This window comes from Triturus cristatus, chromosome 1_2 (assembly GCF_964204655.1).
Source record: "Triturus cristatus chromosome 1_2, aTriCri1.1, whole genome shotgun sequence".
In the NCBI taxonomy this organism is placed as follows: domain Eukaryota; kingdom Metazoa; phylum Chordata; class Amphibia; order Caudata; family Salamandridae; genus Triturus; species Triturus cristatus.
Genome location: NC_140580.1, coordinates 422,230,096 through 422,257,010, shown reverse-complemented (window position 1 = coordinate 422,257,010; position 26,915 = coordinate 422,230,096).

Below are 26,915 nucleotides of genomic sequence, written 5' to 3'. Positions count from 1 at the left end.
CCCCACAAGGCTTCTAATTATAAAATGACAACAACTAAGCATTTCCAGTGTGTTTCTGATTAATGTGATGGCTAATTTCATTCATGATAAAACACTGGTTTGTAATCAAATTTCCATAAGATAGCAGTATTTTCTGTCTTGTTAGAAAGGGTAAAGAGTCCGAATATCGAGTTGGAAATGTTGACTTGCACTAATATCAAGTGCAGAATATCGAGATACAGAAATATCGACTGCAAGAATATTGTGGTCAAGAATATTGAGTTTAAGGTAAGAAATATGGGGTCCATTAGGATGGCGGGCGGACTACAGTCCGCCCACCACCCTAGCGGTGCTGGGACCGGCCGTCAGTGGTGCGGAGGTTCCCTACTGTTGCACTTGCTGGAGTGGGAAAAGTAATTTATTCCCCTCCGCTATCCCGCACTTTACCTACAGTTACACTCATTGGAGTGGGACTGGTAAATTATTCCACTCAGCTATCCAATATTTTCCCTACTGTTGCACTCATTGGAAAAGGAATAGTAAATGATTACCCTCCACTGTCCAACACTTTCCCTACTGTTGCACTCGCTGGTTTGGGAATAGTAATTTTTTCCCCTCCGCTATCCAACACTTTCCCTACTGTTGCACTCAATGTAGTGTGAAATGTAGGTTTAAAAATAATAAATATTGTAATATTTTAATTTATAATGTAATTTTTTAAAAATAATTTTTATGTTACAGTTGTATGTATATATATATATATATATATTTATTTATAATTTTGTATATATTTCTAACATTTTATAATTAATTAAAATTAATATTTATTAATTACTTGTAAGTATATATATACATATATATATATTACATTTTATATATGTATGTTTAATTATGTTTCTTTTATGGTTGTAAACCGCCAACAATGCATGCTTTCATAATGAAATGGGAGGTGCAGTTCACCTCAAGGTGCCTGTCACAATTGCAGGAATCAACAGGGGGGCGCTATGGGTGCCTCTGCGGCCTCAAACTGGAGGGTGTGCAGCAAATTGGGCCCTGCAGGGGGCCCCAAACACACTTTCCGACATGGTTTCTGTTAGAAGGCGACCTCAGGGGTGCCCGGAGGGGGCCCTGACTGTCCTGAGACCCACCCTCAAGGTATCGTAGCCGGGCACTGGCGGGAGATTCCGCAGGGGAGGAATCTCGTACCTAGGATCGTACACTTGGCACCACACGACAAAGAGACACCACACCGAGGGTTCTTAGGATTCAAGCTTTATCAAATCGAAGTGGTAGGATCTTTATGATCAGCAAGGCAGATATTTACAAGCAGAGCGTGGGCTCACAGAGTCTTGGCGGGGGTAGGAGGTAGCGGGACAGTCTTTGGGGGGATCGGATCAAATGCAGGAGCGTACCCGGCGCACAGCTCACAATCCTCGAGCTGGGGGATACGCTTGTCGTCAAGGGGTCCGGCGGGGCCAAAGAGAGTCAGGGGGAGCCGCGAGTCACTCAGCAGGCTCAAACACCAGTTCGGAGGTCTTACGATCTTCAGGGAGCCGCGAGTCACTCAGCAGGGCTCAAGCACAAGTTCGGAGGTCTTACGTTCTTCGGGGAGCCGCGGGTCACTCAGCAGGGCTCAAGCACAAGTTCGGAGGTCTTACGATCTTCAGGGAGCCGCGAGTCACTCAGCAGGGCTCAAGCATAGGTTCGGAGGTCTTACGTTCTTCGGGGAGCCGCGAGTCACTCAGCAGGGCTCAGATGTTCCAAGGCGAATCTGCCGGACAGTCCCAGAGCACCCCTTGTTATAGGTCGACCCCTCTTTGATGTCCGGAGTCTGTGCAGGCAGGGGTCTTGTCACCTGGGGGTCGCTTGTCGAGGTTTCCTGCTATTGTCTTTTGATCCTTTCAGGGCCGGGTCGGGAGGAGTCCCAGACACCCAGCAGGCATGGAGCCAGCCCTCAGGGAGGCCGGAGGGCCGATCGAAACCCATCGTCCCAGGGGAGTTCAGAGGTGCGATAGAAACTGCTCCTCCCTCTCTCATCCCCTGGAAGCGTGATGTCCTCCAGCCGGAGTGGCGCCTCTAGGCCCGGGTTGTGCTGGGGCCGGGCGGCCATCTTGGTGCACGAAGTGGGCACGCGTGCCAGGGGTGGCCGAAAGGAGAGAGGCCATGGACGGGGAGGCCCGGGCTGCGTGTGTGTGTTCTGGTGGGAAGGATCGGCTGGGCCGTGTGCTTGGGGTCCCTGGTACCAGGTTAGGTAGTGCGAGGACAGGAAGAGCCATGCTATGAGGCCGGGTTTAACACGCGTCCCCCCCAGCTGAAAGCCGGAGAGAACTACCCATCATCTTGGGGGGTTCTCTTCGCTGAGGCGGAAGAACCGGGAGAGGCCGTCCGCGTTGGCGTGGTCCGTACCAGGGCGATGTTCTACGGTGAAATCCATCCCCTGGAGGGAGATTGACCACCTCAGTAGCTTGGGGTTTTCTCCTCGCATCTGCATGAGCCATCGCAAGTGCGATGGTCGGTTTGTACTTTGAAATGGGTGCCAAACAGGTAAGGGCGCAGCTTTTTGAGGGCCCAGACTACGGCAAATGCTTCGCGCTCAATGGTGCTCCACCTCTGTTCTCTGGGCAACAGCCGCCGGCTGAGGAAGGCGATGGGCTGGTCTAGGCCTTGGTCATTCACCTGGGACAGGACGGCCCCAATGCCATGCTCGGAGGCATCGGTCTGGACTACAAACTCCTTGGAGTAGTCGGGAGCCTGGAGGACGGGGGCCGTGCACATGGCCTTCTTTAGGGCATCGAACGCTTCCTGGCAGGCAGTCGTCCACTGCACCCTCTTGGGCTGTTTTTTTGATGTGAGTTCGGTGAGGGGGCCAACCAGGCTGCCATACCCCCGGATGAATCTTCGGTAGTAGCCAGTGAGGCCCAGGAAGGCTCGGATCTCCGTTTGGGTGGTGGGTGGTTCCCAGGCTAGGATGGCGTCGATCTTTGGCTGTAGAGGGGCAACCTGACCGCTCCCGACCTGGTGCCCCAGGTAGACTACTGATCCTTGCCCAATCTGGCACTTGCTGGCTTTTACTGTGAGGCCTGCCTGGCGCAGGGCGGTTAGCACTCTCCGGAGGTGCTGGAGGTGCTCACTCCATCCGGAACTGAAAACAGCGATGTCGTCTATATAGGCCGCACTGAACTGTTCCATCCCGGCCAGGACCCTATTCACCAGTCGCTGGAAGGTGGCCGGGGCATTTTTCATTCCGAAGGGCATTACGCGGAAGCGATAATGCCCATCTGGGGTGGAGAAGGCGGACCGCTCCTTGGCTTCCTCTGTGAGCGCAATCTGCCAGTATCCGCAGGTGAGGTCGAATGTGCTGAGGAACCGGGCCGCCCCGAGCCGGTCAATGAGCTCGTCGGCTCGAGGTATGGGGTGGGCATCGGCCCGGGTGACGTCATTGAGCCCCCGGTAGTCCACGCAGAATCGGAGCTCGGGGGCGACACCGGGGGCCGCTGCCTTCGGAACTAGGACCACGGGACTGGCCCAGGGACTATCGGATGGCTCGATCATCCCCAGGGTCAACATCTTCGAGACTTCAGCTTGAATGCAGGACCGGACTCGGTCAGGGACTCGGTAGGCTCGGTGTCTTACTGGCGGGCTGTCCCCGGTGTCCACGTCATGGACACAACAGTCGGTGACTCGGGGGATCAGGGAGAAGAGGTCGGAGAATTGTCCTAGGAGCTGGCGACAGTCCGCTTGTTGCTGGTCAGTGAGGGATGGGGAGAGGTTCACTCCCTCTACAGAGCCATCCTTCTCCTTGACACACAGGAGGTCCGGGAGGGGATCGGACTCATCTTCGGCCCCGTCATCGGTGGCCAGCAGGAGGCTCAGTTCTGTCCGTACGAAGTGAGGCTTGAGGCGGTTCACGTGTAGGACCCGCAGGGGATCCCGGGGTGACTGGACGTCCACCAAGTACGTGACTGGACTCTTCCGCTCAATCACTTTGAAGGGCCCGGTCCACTTGTCCTTGAGGGCGCCAGGCTTCACGGGGGCCATGACCCATACCTGCTGGCCCGGCTGGAACTCGACCAGAGTGGCATTCTGGTCGTACCAGCGCTTCATTTCTTCTTGGCTGGCCTCCAGGTTGGCCTCGGCCAGCTTTCGGAACTTCCTGGTCTGGTTCCGGAGGGCCAGAACGTATTGGAACACATCTCGTGGGGGGGTCTGGGGTGCTGCCTCCCACCCTTCCTTAACCAAACTGAGGGGACCTCGGACGGGGTGCCCATATAGTAATTTAAACGGGCTGAACCCCAAGGACTTCTGTGGGACTTCCCGGTAAGCGAACAGGAGGCAGGGGAGCAGGGCGTCCCACTTACGCCGGAGGGGTTCTTCTAGGCCATGGATCATCCCCTTCAGAGTCCGGTTAAACCTTTCTACTAGGCCGTTCCCTTGGGGATGGTACGGGGTGGTGAACTTATAGGACACCCCACATTGTTGCCACAGGGACGTCATGTATTTCGAGATAAAATTAGTGCCGCGATCGCTCACGACCTCGCGGGGAAAACCCACCCGGGAAAAGATCCCCATCAGGGCTCGGCCCACCACGGGAGCCGTGACGGTGCGTAGGGGGATCGCCTCAGGGTATCGGGTGGTGTGATCCACTAGGACCAGAATGAAACGGTGACCTTGGGAGGTGGGGGGATCCAGGGGCCCCACGATGTTGATTCCGACTCTTTCGAATGGGGTACTGACGACCGGGAAGGGTTGGAGGGGAGCCTTGCGCTTCCCCCCACTCTTCCCACTAGCCTGGCACGTGAGACAGGACTTGCAGTGGGCTTCTACAGCTACTCTCATCCTAGGCCAGTAAAAGTGAGTCACGATACGGCTGTAGGTTTTGTCTTGACCCAGGTGGCCGGCGAGGGGGACGTCGTGGGCCAAGCCCAGGAGGAAGTCTCGGAAGCGTAGGGGTACCACGAGCACCCGGCCGGATCCTAGCTCCACCGACTTCTGCTCACTGTACAAGAGGTTATTTTCCCAATAAACTCGGTGTGTTCCGGTCTGGTCGCCTGCGGCTTGGCCCTCGGCCTGGTGCCGTAGTCCGACCAGGGAAGGACAGGTGGCTTGCTCCCGGCAGAACTCCTCCCGGGTGGGCCCACCCTCGTGGCGCCACGGGGCCAATTCGGCCAGATCGCTTAACTCGGGGACCGGGGTGGTGTCGGAGGGTTCGTCGCTGGCGACTGACCCTCCCGATGGGGGGACGGGAGGACCCTCGGCGGGGACTGCTCTGACTCCCTTGGTCAGGAGGTCCTCGACTTCCCCCAGGGGGGTGAGTCGGGCGGACATAGATTGGGTTGTGGCGCACACCCACTCGGGGAGTCCCATCATCTCTAGGTGGGCCTTGCGCTCGACGTACTTCCAGGGAGAACTCTCCAGGTCGTTCCCTAAGAGGCAGTCGACCGGCTGGGAGGTTCTTACGGCAACCCTCAGTTTACCTATCACCCCTCCCCACTCAAACGGCACCAGGGCTAGCTGACACATACTCTCTCTATTATCTGCGGAAATTACGGGGCAAAAGACGTTGGGTAGGATCTGCTCCTCGGGGACTAAGTGCCTGAGGACACCGGTGATGCTGGCCCCGGTGTCTCGCAGGGCTTCTATCTGGTGGCCATTGATTTTGACGAGCTGCCCGTACTTCTTCGTGTTGGAGGGCAGGAGGCTACCAGGGACCATCTCTCTGTCTCCCAGGGACACTAGGGCCATAGCTGCGGGTTCCCACTCCCCGGTGTCCTCAACCTCCTCCCCCAGGGCTACGTTGGCTATCTGTCTAGCAGGGTTTGCAGCAGGGGGAACCTGGGGGGCCATGGGGCACTCCGGGTCATTGGCGTAGTGCCCGGGCCTTTGACAACGGAAACAAGTGATGGTTACCCGGTGCCCCCGTCTCCCGGGGGGTCCGGAGACTGGTGGGGGGGGCGCCGGGAAAGGTGGAGGTTGGGCCTTCGGGGGACTCGACTGGGACTCTCTCTGCCCTCCCTGGTTCCCTCCCCCTCTCTGGCGGGGTGGTCCCTGACTGGCTCGGGGGTATTCTCCTACACTGTTCCGGGGGACCCGGGTGTTGGTCCAGCGGTCTGCTTCTACAGCCAGCTTCCGGGGATCGGTGAGTTTGCTGTCGAGCAGATGCTGGCGTAGTTCCACAAAGCAGTTCGCCGCCAGGTGTTCCCACAACATGAGGTCGGTGAGTTCCTCGAGGGTGGTGACCTTGCTGCCCTTGATCCACCCATCGAAGGCCCGACTGAAAAAGTTTACATACTCCACCCAGGTGGTGCCCGGGATCTTCCTGCAGTCCCGGAATCGCTGACGGTACATCTCTGGGGTGAGGCCGTACCTAGTGAGGAGATCCTCTTTCATGTGGCTGTAGGAGGTCTGCAGGGAGAGGGGTAGGTCGAGCAGGGTGTCCCTTCCTTCGCTCAAAAACCGTCCCCACAGCCCTGCCCCCCAGTCCTTCTGCGGGACCCGATGAGAGGTCATGGCGACCTCGTAGGCCCTGAACCATTGTTGAATGTCATCATTTTCATAATATTCTTTGACCACGTCCTTGGGGATGTGGACCTTCTGTTCCGCCGGGGAGGTCGCTTCTCGGTTCCCCGGGGGCCTCCCTTCCTCGTTTCTGGCTTTGAACTCGATCTCCTTCAAGCTGCGTTTGTGCTCTAGTTGAAGCTTCCTTCCTTCGTGCTCCCGTTGGAGCTTCTTCTCCTCCAATTCGCCTTGTACGCGCATTTGTTCTACTGCTAGCTTTTTTTCTGCTAATTTCAATTCGCCTTCGATTTTGAGTTTGGCTAACTCGAGTTCGTGATTGCGACTTCTCTCTCTGTCTGCGAGCTCTTCCGGGGAAAGGCCCCCGTCTGGCACGAAGCCTCGCACCTGATTGCTGCTGCTTTCGCCTTGGGTGGGTTCTGCTTCGTCGTGTCGCTCCCCCATGCCTTCTGGGCGGGAGGCCCCGGCATCCACCCAAGCTTTCAGTGCTTTCTGCAAATCTTCTTTGGTGTTGAGACCGGTGGTAGCGATTTTAAGTTCTTTGCAGAATTACTTCAGTTCTTTGTGCGTGTATTCTTCTAGTTGTTCCACCTGGAACACCCTGTTGGTGTTGGTTTCTGCGGGGCTCATGGCGCTTCCTTCTGCCATCTTTGTCGGTAGTGTCAGTCGTTCACGGTACGATCTCTAGGTTATGGGCCCGAATCCCGTCGCTTGCCACCAATGTTAGAAGGCGACCTCAGGGGAGCCCGGAGGGGGCCCTGACTGTCCTGAGACCCACCCTCAAGGTATCGTAGCCGGGCACTGGCGGGAGATTCCGCAGGGGAGGAATCTCGTACCTAGGATCGTACACTTGGCACCACACGACAAAGAGACACCACACCGAGGGTTCTTAGGATTCAAGCTTTATCAAATCGAAGTGGTAGGATCTTTATGATCAGCAAGGCAGATATTTACAAGCAGAGCGTGGGCTCACAGAGTCTTGGCGGGGGTAGGAGGTAGCGGGACAGTCTTTGGGGGGATCGGATCAAATGCAGGAGCGTACCCGGGGCACAGCTCACAATCCTCGAGCTGGGGGATACGCTTGTCGTCGAGGGGTCCGGCGGGGCCAAAGAGAGTCAGGGGGAGCCGCGAGTCACTCAGCAGGCTCAAGCACCAGTTCGGAGGTCTTACGATCTTCAGGGAGCCGCGAGTCACTCAGCAGGGCTCAAGCACAAGTTCGGAGGTCTTACGTTCTTCGGGGAGCCGCGAGTCACTCAGCAGGGCTCAAGCACAAGTTCGGAGGTCTTACGATCTTCAGGGAGCCGCGAGTCACTCAGCAGGGCTCAAGCATAGGTTCGGAGGTCTTACGTTCTTCGGGGAGCCGCGAGTCACTCAGCAGGGCTCAGATGTTCCAAGGCGAATCTGCCGGACAGTCCCAGAGCACCCCTTGTTATAGGTCGACCCCTCTTTGATGTCCGGAGTCTGTGCAGGCAGGGGTCTTGTCACCTGGGGGTCGCTTGTCGAGGTTTCCTGCTATTGTCTTTTGATCCTTTCAGGGCCGGGTCGGGAGGAGTCCCAGACACCCAGCAGGCGTGGAGCCAGCCCTCAGGGAGGCCGGAGGGCCGATCGAAACCCATCGTCCCAGGGGAGTTCAGAGGTGCGATAGAAACTGCTCCTCCCTCTCTCATCCCCTGGAAGCGTGATGTCCTCCAGCCAGAGTGGCGCCTCTAGGCCCGGGTTGTGCTGGGGCCGGGCGGCCATCTTGGTGCACGAAGTGGGCACGCGTGCCCGGGGTGGCCGAAAGGAGAGAGGCCATGGACGGGGAGGCCCGGGCTGCGTGTGTGTGTTCTGGTGAGAAGGATCGGCTGGGCCGTGTGCTTGGGGTCCCTGGTACCAGGTTAGGTAGTGCGAGGACAGGAAGAGCCATGCTACGAGGCCGGGTCTAACAGTTTCCATGTTGGACAGACTACCATGGAAACCATGTCGGAAACCGTGATCGTAAAAGACCCGCCCTTGGGATTTTTTGTCGGCATCCAACTGGCAGATGGGCTCAGCCCATCGGAAGCCAGCAGGAATTACCGTCAGCTTTCCTTTCCGACTGCCTCCAACATATTGAGGCGGTCGGAAAGGAAACAGAGCGGCCGATTATGATGCAGCCTTAAAAGGCCCTGACCGTAGGCCGGAGCCTTTACGGGCCATATTGTAATCGACCCCTAAGTGTTCATTTTCCTGTTTGTTATCCTTCAGACATATTTCAATTAAACCACCCTTGGTCCAATTGACCAAATAACCTAAGACCAAATTAATCAAGTACAGCTAAAAATAAAATTAAAATAAAGGTGTTCAAAATTCAGAAATGTTTCTTATTAAGTGCCATGTAATCTTTTGAAACTTTCTCAAAATTACATAAAATTATATATTTAGAGATAAATGTGTTTTGGGTATAGATCGGTGTTGTGGGTGGTGGCGGGACATAGCTCATTGAAGAGCTCAACCTTGGCTCGAACCTGGGGTATTCAAAGTTTTTTTCTTATACAAGCGAATACTTCCCAAGGTCCTGATTTTTGGCCTCTCGTACTTTGTGGGGTTTTCGACTTTTCCTATAGACCTAAACTCGCATAGGCTTCTCTATCCAGGGCTTGCTCAGGTCCGTAACTTACAAGTATTTTGTGAGCCAGCCTGTGCTTTCCCTATTTTTTTTCCCCCATAAGGCTTCTAATTATAAAATGACAACAACTAAGCATTTCCAGTGTGTTTCTGATTAATGTGATGGCTAATTTCATTTATGATAAAACACTGGTTTGTAATCAAATTTCTAAAGGATAGCAGTATTTTTTGTCTTGTTAGAAATGGTAAAGAGTCCGAATATCGAGTTGGAAATGTCTACTTGCACTAATATCAAGTGCAGAATATCGAGATACAGAAATATCGACTGCAAGAAAATCGTGGTCAAGAATATTGAGTTTAAGTAAGAAATATGGGGTCCATTAGGATGGCGGGCGGACTACAGTACGCCCACCACCCTAGCGGTGCTGGGACCGGCCGCCAGTGGTGCGGAGGTTCCCTACTGTTGCACTTGCTGGAGTGGGAAAATTAATTTATTCCCCTCCGCTATCCCACACTTTCCCTACTGTTACACTCATTGGAGTGGGACTAGTAAATTATTCCACTCCGCTATCCAATACTTTCCCTACTGTTGCACTCATTGGAAAAGGAATAGTAAATGATTACCCTCCGCTGTCCAACACATTCCCTACTGTTGCACTCGCTGGATTGGGAATAGTAATTCTTTCCCCTCCGCTATCCAACACTTTCCCTACTGTTGCACTCAATGTAGTGTAAAATGTAGGTTTAAAAATAACAAATATTGTAATATTTTAATTTATAATGTAATTTTTTAAAAATAATGTTTATGTTACAGTTGTATGTATATATATATTTATTTATAATTTTGTATATATTTCTAACATTTTATAATTAATTAAAATTAATATTTGTTAATTATTTGTAAGTATATATATATATATATATATATCCAAAATCCAAATTGCGGTAATGCTGGCGTGCTACCAAATCACTGGTGGTGCTTTAAGAATAGCGCTACCGCTAGCGCTATGTAATGTACAAGAAATAATCCCCAACCAAATCTGATTAAGGAGGAAGCACTCGTCTCATGGGGGTTCTCTCGTTTATTGCGCAGGTTACATCGGGCCAAGGACAAACAGTCCTTGGCCCGATGTAACCTGCGCAATAAACGAGAGAACCCCCATGAGACGAGTGCTTCCTCCTTAATCAGATTTGGTTGGGGATTATTTCTTATATATATATATATATATATATATTACATTTCATATATGTATGTTTAATTTATTTCTAAATTAAATGTATTACTTATAATTGTTAAAATTTACAAATAAATCTAAATATTTTTTTGTGAAATGCATTATTTAATTTATTTTACATTATTTTTTATACATATAAAAAAATCGATATTTTGTACTTCGATATTTTTACCAACGATTCTTGTTCTTGTTACTTTTGTACTTACCATTATGAAGATAGGAGGTCGATATTTTTGACAACGATATTTATGTGACGATATTTGTGTAACTTGATATTCTGGTACTCAATATTCTGTCAGTGATACGTTAGAAACATTGCTAACCGAACTGTACAGGAGTTCTCCGGAGTACCAAAACGAATCTTCCAACTTCTTGTATCAGAACGTTGGATGGACTGATAGTTACTTTTTTGTCCTACACATTAAAGAGCATAGAAAGTCTGTGTTTTGCTCATTAAATTTTTATGAGGGACACCTACACATAATAAATAGCCCAACAACAGGCAAGATTGGGTTAAGAAATAAATAAGGCTACAGTAGCCTTAAACAATCCAAATAAAACAAGCATTGACAAAGACAATATATGTGTTGGACTTGGCCCTCACTTCAGGGTCACCCCAAAACGTATTGCCTTCACCTCTATCGTTTTCTGGACCAGTTTCTGTTGGCTTTTAGGACTTGGTATACTTTATCACTGCTAACCACTGCTAAAGTGCTTATGCTCCCTTCTTTTACCATGGTGAAATTGACTTACAACAAATTGACACCTTTAATTTACTTACACGTCCCTAGTAAAGTAGTACTACATGTGCCCAGGGCCTGTAAATTAAATGCTACTAGTGGGCCTGTAGCATCCAGTGTGCCACCCACATAGATAGCATTTTTAAACATGTCCCAGGGCTACCATGACAGCCAGTGTTTGCTGTTTTAAATTGCTGTTTTGACCTGGCAAAATAAACCTTTCCCCAAGCCGAACCCTTCAACTCTCCTAATATAATCTATAAAACTACTAGCCCCCTTGAGTGGTCTGATCACTATATGATTGATTTTTCTATCCAGGACAGATACGGAGATGGTGGCTCCAAAACCAAACCCACCAGGAAATATAGACAGTGGCATAAAATCACTCCACAAGCCTTCCAGGATTCTTTCATCCCCCCCCATTATGAAGAATCGGATAGTACAGAGGAAAGGCTGTCGTCCTTAACTACCAACCTTCTTGACACCATAAACCACTTAGCCCCTTTAAAGGCACAATCGAATCCCCTCTAACGCACTCAGGCCCCTTGTACTCTCCTACCCTCAGAACAAAAAATTAGAATGCACATGGCGCCTCTCACACAACCCAGCAGATAAAAACAATTCAAAAGTACATTAGCGACTTACCACAAAAATCTGAAACTTGCTCGCAAATCATACATTGCTCTACAGATCAACAAAGCAGAAAATTCCTCCCGTACGCTGTTCCAGATACTAAACGCATTTACTAATCCCAGAGCTTGCAATACCGAAGAAGCTCCTTCACAAAATCTCTGTGCTAACATTGCGAATCACCTCGCCCAGAAAACTGAAAAAATATACCAAAAAATCACCTCTATTTACGCTCGTCACTCTGACCCCCACATAGATTTATCACCTTCTGAGGCGGACTTACACACCCTAGAAACCTTCCCAGCCCTCACCATCACCGAAGTTGACTCTCTCTTAAATAGCTCCAAATTGGGCTCGCCGTTAGACCCTCTGCCAGCCAAAATCTCCGCCACTCTGTCCGCCACTCTTGCCTGGCCTATATGCTAAATTCTCAACAAGTCCTTGGACGAAGGTACCCTCCCACCCGATTGGAAAACAGCTCAGATCATTCCCATAAGGAAAATCCGAAGATCCCACCAAAGGATATTACCAACTACTGTCCCATTTCTCTGCTTCCACTATATCGTAAACACCTTGAAAAACATATAAACAAACACCTTTCTGAGTTTATTGAATCCACCCATCACCTGGATCAATCGCAGTCCGGCTTCCGCCCAAAACATAGTACAGAGTCAACATCAGTGGAGGTTACTGACAACATCCGAATGGCAGCAGACAATGGTCGGGCAGTGCTGTTAGTGCTGCTCGAACTGTCTGCAGCCTTCGACAGCATAACTCACCAGATCCTGATTCCACGCCTTAAGGACATAGGAATCAGGAGTAAAGCCCTGAGCTGGCTAACTGATTTTCTAACCAACAGGACACAAACTATCAACCTTGGCCCATATCGTTCACAGACCACCACCATCACCAAGGGGGTCCCACAGGGCTCCTGCTTGAGCCCCACATTATTCAATCTCTATGTCACCCCCTTGGCAAGACTACTAAGAGAACTAGAATTCAGCCCCATTTCTTATGCCGATGACACGCAACTCCTTCTGTCCTTCGACAAATCAAGTGCTCACATTCAAGACATCTTTTCTGAAGGAATGAAAGGCATTGCACAATGGATGAGGGATAATTTCCTACAGCTGAACACAGATAAATCAGAAATCATGTTATTCGGTGATGCAAAATTAAGATGGTCCCCTAATTGGTGGCCAGAGAAATTAGGACCGTCCCCGTCCCCAAAGCAAACAGTAAAGAATTTGGGAGTGCGAAACGATCAGGATTTAACACTAGAGGAACACGTAAACATTACAGCTAGGACCTGCTTTCCTACTCTCAGCACTCTCCAAAGGGTTTTTCCTCTACTTCCTCTAACTACCCGTAAAACTCTAACCCAGGCTCTGATTATCAGTTGCCTGGATTATTGTAATGCCCTACTGATCTCTGCGAAAGAAAAACCTTTAAATAAACTACAGATAGTCCAGAATACTGTGGCCTGCCTAGTAAGCAACGCACCTCCTAAAACATCCTCTGCTCCTCTTCTTCGCAGACTTCACTGGCTCCCAATAAAAAAGAGAGTCAAGTTTAAGATCTGCTGCATGGTGTATAAATCCTTACACAACATGGGCCCCACCTATCTCTCCCAAAAGTTGGTCAGATATACACCGATCAGACCACTGAGATCCAGCCATCAAGCACTTCTCTGTACTCCCCGTATCAAACTGGCACTTATGGGAGGAAAAGCCTTCTCCCACGTGGCCCCTCGGTATTGGAATCTTCTCCCTATACAGATTCGCCAGTGCAGAAATTTCCAAGCCTTCAGAAAAATTCGGAAAACGGAACTGTTCTAATCTTCTCTGGAATAGCCACAAGCGGTCTCAGCGCAGAGATACCCCGTACGGGGTGATTCAGGCGCTATACAAGACACATAAATAAATAAAATAAATAAATATAAGTCACCTGTGCGGTAGCCCCTAATGGCCCACAAGGCAAGGTACATTTTATTTAAAAGGTTGTGCATGTACTTTTAAGTTTTACTTGTTTTGGAAGTGAAAACCTTCAAATTTGTTTTTCACTATTTCAAGGATTGGCTTACATTATTACATTTAAAAAATCATGAACTTTTGATTGGGAGCAGGTAGGAAAGTCATGTTTGGAGAACTGTAATTTAAACCCCACTTCTGTGGTAAAGTCTGGAAGGGGTCAAATTTAGAAAGCTAGCATTTTCTTGTACTAACCATTTGGTGCCAGTAGCCTGCTCATGGGCTGCACGACTAGATATAGTTGGCAGCTGGCATGTGTATATTCCTCCCAGACAGCATCACTAAGGAGGCCATGTATGTTGGCAGGATGGGCCATCCTGGCTGAATGTAGGAAGGAGCTATCACCAACCATACTTGCACTTCAAATGCACTGGCCCAGCTCACATACAATGGACTTCACTCTAGTCTATTCGAACCTCCAGAAGCTTCACCACTTCAAAGTGGACACCATGGGGCATATTCACAAGGAACTATCGGCGAACTAATGTCACTTTATCGCAGCCAAAGTCGTGATAAAAATACCTCCCTATTCACAAGCCTGTGTAAACAGCCCACAGCACCAGTTTACGTGCGATAGCAGCCACAATAAACATCGCCACAGAGGCCCACCGCAACTATCACTAATGAGATGCAGAGTGGGCGTTCCCGTGCCAAAAGCCGATACAGCATTACACCTCAACATTCCCAACAACCAGACAGAACTGTGATAAAAACACAAAACAGGCGATAAGGCGCGTTAGGGAAATCTACACCTGCTCTGACCTGGTGTAAAGTCAAACGGCAGCCTGCACAACAAAAGGGAGCACAGCCCAGGGCCACATCTGAAGGGCAACAGATGCCATGGAGCCACCCATCATGCGGCCCGGACACCCAAGAGGGCCACAACACCCACCCACAACACCCCAGGACCACAACCCACACCCAGAACACCCCCCCGGTTCAACACAGACGCAGCGCAGACAAAGACAGCGGACCCCCAGGAAGCGTACCAACCTCACAGACCCAACCTCTGACAATGTCACCATCCACCACAGGCTGAAAGGGACAACCATCCTACGCATCCCAACCATCATCACCCAACAGGCCTACGGCACCAACACAGTGAACAACCAACATCCCACCCCACACCAGGCTGCTGGCTTGGCTGCACCTGTTGGCCTCTGGCACCCTCCAACCAACACCCGCCAGAGTCGGAGGAGTCTCACTGCTAGCCACATCCAAGTCCCTCACACCTGTCCTGGACATCACCATCACCCTGGTACCCCAGACCCCATACGTCCAACACAATGCGCAGGTCACGCTGGAAACCAAGCAAGGATCATACGCCATAGCAGGATGCATGCATGTGTTGAGGCAATCCAAAGCACACATGTCCCACCTGTGCCGCCTGGTGACACAGCACACAATAACCACAACAGAAAGCACACATCCCACCCCAATGTACAGGCAACAACAGAACACCGTGGAACCTCCAAGAATGTCGCCTTCAAATACACAGCCAGTGTGCATGATTCCTTCATCCTCTGACCGTCCATCACCAACAAGCGTACCCAGGATGGCAACAAGGGAAATGCACAGCCCCTTGGCAAGTTCCAAATGAACACCCCACTCCACAACCATGCAAATCACAACTCTGGCGATGCACATATTACAAAATCACAACCAACATGCACAACAACAAGCACACCCACCAGACATGACTGAACAACTCACAATGGTTACCTGGCCAAGCCGTGAACATGAGCTCTCAACGGCATGGCACCTCAGCCACACAACAGCCAAATGTGGGGAGAGGTGGCAAACAGGCATGTATGAAGGATGCAGTATTACCATGATTGGGAAAGTACACAATACCAAGAGTGGCGGAGATGTGCTGGACAGACTGCAGTATGCAGCACACACCCATATCCATGGTGCCATACATCTCTGGTGTATGGAGTGTAGTGGACAGTGGACACAAGCATGTCACCACAGCCAGTGGGGCACCTCCTGGAAATCTTGCCTGTTATGCCCCCCCAAGCGTGATCAGAGTTGGATGGCCCGGCGTACGCCACACCAGCGTAGGGGTGTGAATAGGAAGCACGTAGCCCTGGGCATGGTCCTCTTCCAGAAAGCCCAATGTCTCTGCCAGGGCGGTGCCTCTCACCCTGCCATAAGGCTGATGCCGTCCTCAAGAGCGGAGTTGCCTGCGATGCTGTGCGCCTGCCGGACCACGAACCCGACAGTCCCGCCACTGTGCAGCCAGGCCTCACTGATCACCTGCTGACACCGGCATGTGTCAAGGAGGGCACACCATGTTCCGGCACAAGCTCCAGGCCCGAGTCCTGCGACCTTGGCAGCCTCCTCAGACCATCAAGGCCTCCACGACACGGGCTGCTATAATCCTTTTTCGTTGATGTACTCTACTGCCGCCTCAGACCTACTCCTAGGCCCAGTAGGTCCCATGTGTGAAACTGTATCCTGAGTCATGAATGGCAGTGACCCCAAATCCGGGCCACCGGCAACAGCACCAGACTCCCTTTGATCAGTGAGGCATAGTTCCATATGGGCTTCTTGCGACACGTGGTGCCAATAACCCTGTTCAATGCCAGCCTGTGACACGTGGTGCCACTAACCCTATTCAACGCCAGCCAGCGACACGTGGTGCTACTAACCCTGTTCAACGCCAGTCGGCGACACATGGTGCCACTAGCCCTGTTCAACGCCAGCCAGCGACACAGGGTGCCACTAACCCTGTTCAACGCCAGCTGGCGATACGTGGATGAGGGACCAGGACTACCCTGCGGACCAGTAGGTCTCACATCCAGCACCTAGGTGCAAATCACAAATGGCAGAGTCCACACCAGTGGTCGCATGGAGAGGACTGAGAGGAAGATGTGGCTCAGTCCAGACGAAACCTGGTTCACATACACGGAGGTGTCCCAACACGTGGTGCCACTGAACCTGAACGATGCAGGCCGGTGGGGCCATCCAACCTATGCCGGTGACACTCGGTGAATGGGCCGTGCTGACCGCTGCCTCAGGCCTACACCATGGTCAGGTAGGTCACACATTTGGAACTGAGTCTTGATTACACCATGGCAGTGAACACCATTTAAGGCATAGGGCAAGTCACTATACTAACTTCGATGTGGTGCCAACAAGTCTGTGCATGGCATCACAACCACATGTGTCTGTGGCCCTACGCGGACCACTGCCCTCGGCCTACGCTGTGCACAAGTGGGTCATAGATTTGGAACTGAACATCGGTTATTCAAAAGGCAGAATACATGTCATCGCACGCACGGAGAGTCGTAAGATCATGACGCGTTGTAGTCCGGAGGGAACAAGATCATTGTTACGGAGGTGATCAAACACTACCGACAACTGCCCTTCTGTCACTAACTCTGTGCCTCGCTAGCCAATGACACATGGCTGTGGGCCACTGCTGACCGCTGCCTCTGGCCTACACTGCGGTCCAGTAGGTCACAGACTTTTCATTTTGTAATGGCTGAGTTCATATCAGCGTACCGGCATCATCGCAGACAGCATCCCCTCTCAGCCCCGGTGCCACTAAGTCTGTTCCCAGACAATCATGGACACTCTCTGGTCAAACTTTGGTGGCATTTGAGTCTATGGACTAGGGGGCAGTTTTCATCCTCTTGTAGCTGATACATAATTGGTGGTGGCAACAAGGCTGTTGCATTCCACTCCTCCATTTGCTGCTTCCGGATAAAATCAAACCTTTTGGTGTCATGCCCTGGAGGACACCTTCCACTGTCCCTCGATACCCTCTGCAACATACACCTCGGACATTGATGGTGACCGCATGGCCCATCTGACTGCACCGCAAGTCACCGTCCCGTGGCTGGGTGCCTGTGCCGGCCGCTGTGCATACGGGGCCACCAACTCTGTGCTGATCAGGTCCGGGACTCCTTCTGAGATATTGGATGGCCCAAGCAGCGTTAGCCTTGGGGTCATCAACGCCATGTGTCTGTGGCCCTGCGCTATCCGCAGCCTCTGGCCTCAACAGCGGGCCACCAGGGCCCACACATAGATTCGGGTCCAGACCGGCCCGGACGTCGCATCACCGCAGAAGGCACACGCCACCACCGCAAGGACCACCTCCAACCACCATCTTCCAGAGTTGGTACGTGGTCTTGACAGATCTTCGGAGTTGCTCAGACCTGTCGTGGATGCCATCATCGGCCTGATACCCTGCTCTGCGCTCCGTTGCACTGGTATCCAATCCAGCACCAAGCATTCCATGCGGACTGGCTTACACTCACCCCACACACATCCAGCACAGGCATTACTGTACATGTGGCCCTGCTAATAAAGGGGCCGGCCGCACGTGCCCGTAACCAGTTCAACATGATATCTATGTGTGTCCCTGTTGTCTTGTTGTATGCATGAGGTCCCTGGACCCTAGGACATTACGGTGTGCTGTGTACATCGGATGCAGACATGTCACCGCAGGCAGCGGGTTGGAGCTTGGACAGGTAGCTTTGTGGTCACCCACTCAATTTGTAAGGGGAGTGGCAGGGTCATCGTACGCAGAGCCAACATGGGTGTGTGACTGATATTTGAGCGCCCCTGCCCGTGGTTCTGTACTGTGAATGTGCAACTGCATGTGTCTCTATGGCAGTGTGGGTCTCCTTAGTGGGGTGTTGTTGGCCCCTGAAGGGTGATAGACACCTACGTATGTGTCCTGGTTCGCATTCCATGGGTTCATCCCCCACCCACACCTTTTTGGGCCACCTCCTTTTGCATGCAGGAACATGGCATTGGGGTACGATGTGTGGGTGGGTTAAGTGTCGGGGCCAGCTGTGCTTGTGGGTGCTTCCTGTTGTGTGGTCAGTTGCAAGCTTGGTGTTCTCCTCTGAGTAGCTTGGCTGTCCGGGTCCTGGTGGGGGGGTTGCGTGGGATATCCATGTGCTGTTGTAGGGTGTCGGTGTGAACGGTGTGGTGGTCCTCTCTGGCATCACTGATGTGTTGTATTCTGTGCTCTGCTGAAAGTGTTGTGTGCCCCTCTGCTATGTGAAGGGGAGGTGCATATTGACTTTGCGTTGAAATGTATGTTGGCACATTGTGCAGGTTTGCATGCAGACTATATGGCGATGTACATTGTGACTGTTTGGGGGGTGCTGGATTCTTCTGCGGGACAGTGTACCTTTGGTCTATATGACGGATGTAATGTCGTACGCATACATTTCCATTTCACAGTTTCCAGGTTCGTCAGATGTAGTAGGCATGTTCTGTGCATGTGCAGAGCCAGTTGTGTCCTCTGTTCTGCAGTGTCGGCTATGCGCATTGTTCCTTGTTGTTGTCAATGTGGGTGTGCTGTTTGTGCTATGTGTGTGTGCTGCAGTGTGCCAAGGGGATCAGGCCCATAGACCTGGGTGATTGTGGGTGTGCAGTTTGCTACACCTGTTGTGCATGTATGCCATTGTGCCCACTCCCCTGCCCCCCAGTCCCTGTTCGTTACACTCACTGTTGATGTTGTGTCAGGTCCTCTCGAGCTGTGTTCGTACTCCCTACTCCTTCCACCGACTGTGGCCTGGGTTTCCTTCAGCTCCTCAGGTGGCGCTGGACTGCCACCTCCTGTCGCCGTTGCTGCCTTTCTGTTGGCAGCGGGTTTGTGCCTGGTTTAGGTAGTCACATAATGCCGGCGCCTATTGGCCTCCTGGATTGGCCTCCTTGGCACTCCGACTGCATCCAGGTGGTCTGCTAGTGGGTCAGTTGCTAGTAGTGTTGTCACCTCCGTGACGCTGGTCTTGTTTTTCCTGCGGTCTGCACCCCGTCTTCCTCTCACTCTTCTCTTTGGCCTTCCCTGACCCATTGTTCCTTGCTGGTAGTCTGTGGGGATTGTGGGGTTTGAGTTGGCCACTGCGCTGTGTCAGGGTGCATCCATGTTGCTACGCACTTTGGATTGTTTTTGGTGTTTGTTTTTTCGGTGGTTTTTATGGTTCATTGTACCGCCAGACACGTGGGATTTGCAGGCCTGTGGCTGGTTTTCGCTACTTTTTGTACCGCGGTTGGCCGCATCGCATTTTTTTTTGCGTTCGAGTATCGCATTTATGCGGCGTGGCGTTGATTTTCACGCGGTGATTTGGCGGGTTATCTGGTGACTATCGCATGCTACCACCTTGTTTTGAATTCTACGTTGGCACGGGGTTATTTTCCAACGATAGGCTGGGATATTGAAAGTTGTGTTACGCTACTCTTGCGGTAGTTATCACACGTTCTTGTGAATATCCCCCCATGTGTAGAAATGGGTCTTTTAGACCCACTCTTCAGATGAAGTCTGAACCAGTGGAAGACTCAGAAGGAGGACTGCTCTACTGCCCTGCTGCACTGTTGCAAAAAGAACTAGCCAGCTGCCCTACCTGCGAAAGAGAATGCTCTGCTCCCCTATTACCTGAGGAAGAAGGACTGGACCTGTACCATGAAACCAGGCCCAGTAGGGTGACTCCAAGGGTTAGTTGGCTGACCTCCTATTCTGAGCTACAGGGATGAAACAAGCTCAAACACCCTTAAACTCAGCACCTGGACCCTGCCTACTGTGAGCTCAACCCCCCCCAAGTGGTCCCTATCAGAACCAAAATCACATTGCAGTCCTGGCAGCTCTTATTCAAAACCACCGCAGCGCAACAAAACTTGATGTGGACCTCCCATGGCAGCCCTTGCAGCTTCTCAATGGAACCTTTGCAGCACAACACATCTCAGTGCAGGACCCTGCATCATTCATCGGAACTGATGCTGCATGACGCATCTTGACGTATCTTGACGGAGACCCTACATCGCTCCTCAGAACCTTTGCTATGCTATGCGGCTGCTATGGTGTGCAACACCCCACAACACGGACATGAGGTACAATTCTCAGTTGGCCTAACCTGGTCCGTGTATCCGGTCCGAACCTTATTGTGGTCATTCTGAACAAGTGACTTTGTCTCTGTCTGGCACGACTAAATAACCACAGTTGGCACTTTGTGCTTTGAAGCTCTATTTTTACCTAAGCATTTTAAATTGCATATCTTCGGTTGTACTAATTAGATTTTTGTTTAGATGTCAAATAACTTAAGAAAATTAACCCTACACTTCAAATTTGAAGTGGGAATTTTCTTGTGTTGTGTTTTCACTTTATTACTGTTTGAGAGCTGCATGAATACTTTACACATTGCCTGTAAGTTAATCCTGACTGCTTTTGTGCCAAGCAACCAAGTGTGAAGAACAGGTTAATTTAGTGACTTTTTATGGTTCACTCTGAAAAGGATTGTCACTGTTGCTTAAGTAGGGTTTCAACCCCTTCAACCAACCACCTAGTTTCTCACAGTATGTTTATATTATGAGGAGAAGATCTATCTTCTTTGGTGTGTGTGTGTGTGTGTGTGTGTCTTGTTTTTTTAGATGAGTGAGTGGGTTATGTGAGAATAATGGACGATTGAGTCTATAAATGGATGAATGAGTGGAATGATTGATGAATGAGTGAGTGGCTGATCAAATGGTGTGTGTTGCAATGATGATTGGCTGAATAAGTAAGTTAACGGATGTAAAATGTATGCATATGAGGTTGACTCAAGGAATGTCTCCTTAGATAGTTGAAGGCAAGTTACACCAAATCTGAATGTAGAGGCCCCAGATACAATGGCCTAGACGGTGCCAACAATAGATAAAGGCTTTAGGGAAACTCTACAGTGAGGCCAGATACATCACATGGTAAAGTATAGTAAACATGTTTAAAGTTTATTAAATGTGAAAAAAATATTTAAAATATTTTAATGTTAAAAATGACTGTGAAAAGTTTAGACATAGAACTACATAAAACAATGCTAATTTTTAATCAATGTTGTAATTAATGTAAATACATTAAATTAAAATTATTTTTCTAAAGTTTAAATTAAGAAATAAATCCCCACCTAAAGTAAAAAATACAAAAAAACGATTGTTCATTAATACATATTAAAAATAATGGATAGAATTTATTAAAAGTAATTTACTTTATATTTTTCTTAGAATGTATTTTGACAGTGTTTAGCATTAAATTATATGTGCTTATATTTGTAACTATTTGAAATAGTCTAATTTAAATTAACATTATTTACTATACAGGTTCCATTTAAGTACATGCCTCCATTATTTTCTATAGGAGGGTGTTACACTTCCAAGGGTTGGCCATGTGTGGTGCTAGACATTACTATTTTAGTAGTAGCTTACACTCGTAAGTTAGGTTCCATCTCCTTTTCTACAGAGTGGGACATGTAAGTATACATTTCTAAGTAATTTTCCACTCAGATTTTGTGTTGTGGGTGCTGGATGTAGGTCTGGATTCAGTGAGGCACTCCTTGAAGTCCATAGATGAGAAGTTCTTACAAGGGGGTCACTACTTCTATCTTGATGGTGTTGAGCTTGATCCAGTTAGTGAAGTCAGTTATGCAGGTGGTGGACTTGTTTCTTGTGATGGGTGTCTTGGTTGAGAGTTGCATGTCATCAGTGTAGGAGAGGATGTTGATGTTGTGTGAGTGGGTGACATTGGCCAGAGGGATCATAATTGCCTTTGAGGAGGGTAAGGCTAGGCAATGAACCTAGAACCCCACAGATGTGTTTGCAGGTTTCTGAGGAGTAAGGTGCAAGGCAGAAAGCGTGTGCTCTATCTGTTAGGAAGGAGCAGAACAAGCAGTGATTTGATGCTTGAGAGCCAATCTCATGCAGGCCCCTGATGAGAATGCAATCTGGTGTTTAGATTTTCAATGAATTCAATTATTTGTTTATGTTCTAGAACTCAAAAGCGCTCCATATAAAACAAGATATGGCAGAAGACATAAATCACATTTTGCACAAGTAACCTAATTTTTTCTGGGGATAGCAAAATTATTGTGTACTTGATTTAATATTGGTCTTGCAATGCAACAGCGCTGAAGAATCAGTGGATGGCAAACTAATAAGACATGATTAAGATGCTTGATACCCATATTGCACAAATTGGACACTGTCCATTTTCTCCAGAATTAGACCAGTTCACTGTTAGTACCTTTAGCAGGAGCAAGTTCATTAATATTTGTGTCCAGAAATGACATAGACCATGCTCCAGATTCCAAGACAGATACTGCTGAGCTACCTTGGGGTGACAGCAAGAGATCACCATCTCCTCACACGTTTTCTTTGACATATAGTATGTTATGTCCAATTGTTGGCTAGTAAAAATGAAAGCATCCATGAACAGAAGATTTTAAGTTGAATGTGAGAGAGAGAGATGCCAGTGTAGCTTCCTTTATTTCAAATTGATATAGTGCAAAACCGAAGTCTCTGGAAAATGCATATTTTCCTAGTTCTGACCAAACTTTAAGAGTTCAGGAAGCCCCTCATAGAATCCTCTTTGCACTTCTTGAGCTGAAAGCCCCAACAGATCACACTGGCTAGCTGTTGCACATAGACACTTTTTAAGCCAAATAAGGCATGAACAGACAAATTAAAATTACAAAGTTAACATAAATGTGTCCTGAAGAAAATATCTCTGACTCATTGCATTATAATCTGTGTGCTGTTTGGGACTTGGCCTTCCCCTCCCCCATCCTCTCGTGCTGCTGATGGGCCTCTAGCGGACGCGCTAGAGGCATTTAATATCAGACATCCAGTGTGGTTAGTGCTACAACCAGCGGAAGCACCTGGTGAAGGACTTCTGAACTATTGTATTCAGCTTATTGCGTTTTTCAAAAGAATTGAGTTTTTAAATTGCGCACTTTTGTCTTAGTACATCTCTCACACTCTGGACTGTAATCTTTTCTTTAAACCACTGCCACAATCTCACTGTTGTACCTGTGTTATTGCTTGACTTGCATGTTCCCCGGTCCACCGCGGAAGGTTCCGATTGTGTCGAGGGAACAAACGCATACAGGAAGTTTCTTTACTACACTTCCGGTTATAACGCGGTGGGGGTCAGCGGTCTAGCTGTTCGCCTTCCCCATAAAAAGACGATGCCTGCCTCAACGTGCAGCAGACGTGCTAGAGGCATTTTATATCAGACATCCAGTGTGGTTAGTACTACAACCAGCGGAAGCGTCTGGTGAAGGGCTTCTGAGCTATTGTATTCAGCTTATTGCGTTTTTAAAAAGAATTGAGTTTTTAAATTGCGCACTTTTGTCTTAGTACATCTCTCACCCTCTGGACTGTAATCTTTTCTTTAAACCACTGCCACAATCTCACTGTTGTACCTTTGTTATTGCTTGTCTTGCGTGTTCCCAGGTCCACCGCGGAAGGTTCCGATTGTGTAGAGGGAACTAACGCATACAGGAAGTTTCTTTACTACACTTCCGGTTATAACGCGGTGGAGGTCAGTGGTCTAGCTGTTCGCCTTCCCCATAAAAAGACGATGCCTGCCTCAAAGCGCAGCGGATGCGTGCAGCGGGCGCGCCGCTGGCGCGCCAAAGGCAAGACCGTCTGCGTCCGTCCGCTGCCAACCGAGCCCTGGGACCAGAACCCCTGGTCAAATCCAGACATACTCCAAGGCAGACTTGTACACTCTTGCTTCAGGCAGTCACATCCTTAGTGAAAGAGTGGTAGATAAGCTGAGAGTTGAGAACCTACTTAGGTGCACTCACACAGAAATTACGGACTCACCCCCCATTATCAGCACTACACTTACTAACCCACCAGGCCTAAAAGTGGCAGTCCTAAATACTCGATCTTTACAGAAGCACCACCTAGAAGTTTTCTCACTCCTCCAGGATGGAGATTTAGACATTTTAGCTCTCACTGAAACCTGGTTTGGTGATACCTCCGTCCCAGATATTTTTACCGCCCTTCCAGGGAACTTCGATGCTCTCTGGCAAAACAGACAAGGAACTGCCTGGGGAGGGGGAGTAGCCATTATCTTTAATACACGGATAAAGGCTACCAAAATAGTAGCAGAAAGTATCGACCAGACTGACAGTCTAGGGGTTAAGATCCCATTTAAATCATCTTGCCTTTTAATGCTGGTCGTATACCGCCCCCCAAAGCTAACCCCTAGCTTTAACTAACTATTTTTGGAAATCATCACTGATCTCTGCTCCCGGTACAAACGTCTTCTGGTAACAGGTGATTTTAATTATTACTGGGACACTGTCCCGAAAGAGCTGCACGCAAGCCAGTTTGAGACAGGAATGTGCGCAATGGGGCTCCATCAACTAGTAGATGCCCCTACCCACCTGAAAGGGCACACCCTTGACCTCATCTGGACCTCGCACCCATGGGCCAGCCTAACAGATATCAGTCCCTGCGCTTGGTCGGACCATGCACTGTTAAGCTGCTAGGTCCCAATAGACAGCCAACTACTACAACCACCCCCAGAGTGAAGTAAGGTGCGCAACTGGAAGAAAATTGATGCCACCAATTTAGTAGAAACCCTACTCAGGTCCCCCCAGACACCCATGTTCAAATCAGGAAATCTAGACCAGGAGAGCAAAGCCCTAGCTAACACCTTACGCCGAGCCATAGACAAATTAGCCCCTGAGTGAAGAATTAGAGTGAGAAACAAAGGGAAGGGAGTGCCCTGGTTTAATGAGACCATGAGGGTACTAATGCAAAGCCTCCGCCATGCCGAGAGGCTATGGCGGAAATCCTATGAACCAGAGCAGCTAGCAATATATAAATCCCGACTAACCCTATATAAAAAAGGCAGAATATTATGAGGCAAGAATCACCATCCCTCCTTATAAACAGAAAGAGACTTTTAAAATTCTGAAGGAACTTAGTCAAAAAGCCGAAGTGAAAACTACAGATGCCTCCCTAGACTGCTTTGCATTATAGCCCTACTTCTTGAAAAAGGTCAGGGATATTGTCTTTGAGATCGATAACACCCCATTTAACCAGAACAACACAGTCCAACACCAGGTACCCCCACATTCTGGAAACAAATGTACTACCTTCCCTCTATTGGATCACACATCGCTGACACAACTAATGAATTGTCCTAAATCAGGTTCCCCTGCCGACCCTTGCCCCCAGAGGATCCTCCGAATGGCTGCTCCTGGCCTGGAAAACCAGGTTCTCTCACTATTGAACAACTCTCTGGTGACCGGCCACCTGGCCTCCAACCTGAAGGAAGCAAGAATAATTCCCCTCCTAAAGAAACTGGGACCCGATGCGGCCAGCCTTAAGAACTATAGGCCCATATCCCAGATACCCTTCTTAGCAAAAGTGGTAGAACAACACGTCCGTAAATCTCTTTCACTTATCTTGGAGGAACATCAACTACTCCAAATGCAACAAGCGGGCTTTAGAGCACACCAAAGTACTGAACTGGTGATGCTCTCTGTCCTGGATGTCCTGGCTGATGAAAAACAACAGAGCGCCCTGATTTTATTACGTCTATCAGCGGCGTTCAACAGTGTCAACCACACCGGTTACTGGATCGTCTAACAGCCTTAGGTCTTCAAGGGTTGGCACACCGGTGGCTAGAATCCTTCCTTCCAGGACGGTCCCAGAGGATCCAGTTGGGGGAACGGCTATCGAACAGGGACGCCCTCACCTGCGGTGTCCCCCAGGGCTCGGCACTATCCCCGCTCATCTTTAACATCTATCTGCAGCCCCTGGTGACAGCCCTCGCCCATATGAACTGTCTTCAACTATGCAGATGACACCCAGCTCATTTTCTGGATTGATACCTCCACCCATGCCCAGGAAGCGACACAAAATATTCTTAGATTTATCATAAATTGGATGACAGCCAACTCTTTAAAAATTAATCCTGAGAAAGCTGAAGTTCTTGTCATCCCCACCAAATGCAACCCGTGGACCAATCGTTTCTGGCCCCAGGAGCTTGGTGCCACTCCCACTCCAGCCTACGCCGTGAAAAGCCTAGACATTAAACTGGACCAAGAGCTCTCCATGGCTAAACAAATCACTACTGTGGTAGGCACCTGCATAGGTCTTTTAAGACAGCTACGGAAACTCGTCCCCCTCCTTTCAACGGCCTCCCTACAAATGATTGTGTCAGCCACAATTGTTCCTAGGCTGGACTACGGAAACGCGCTGTATATAGGCTTTCCTCAAAAGCTCATCAACAAACTTCAAGTAGTACTTAACGATGCAGCTAGGCTGATTTGTAGGTTGCCCAGACAGGCCCATGCCACCCCCCTACTGTACAAACTCCACTGGCTTCCCATCAAGCAGAGAGTAAAATTTAAAGGCCTCTGCATTGCCCATAAGGCAATCTATGGCAAAGCCCCGGCCTATAACAAGGA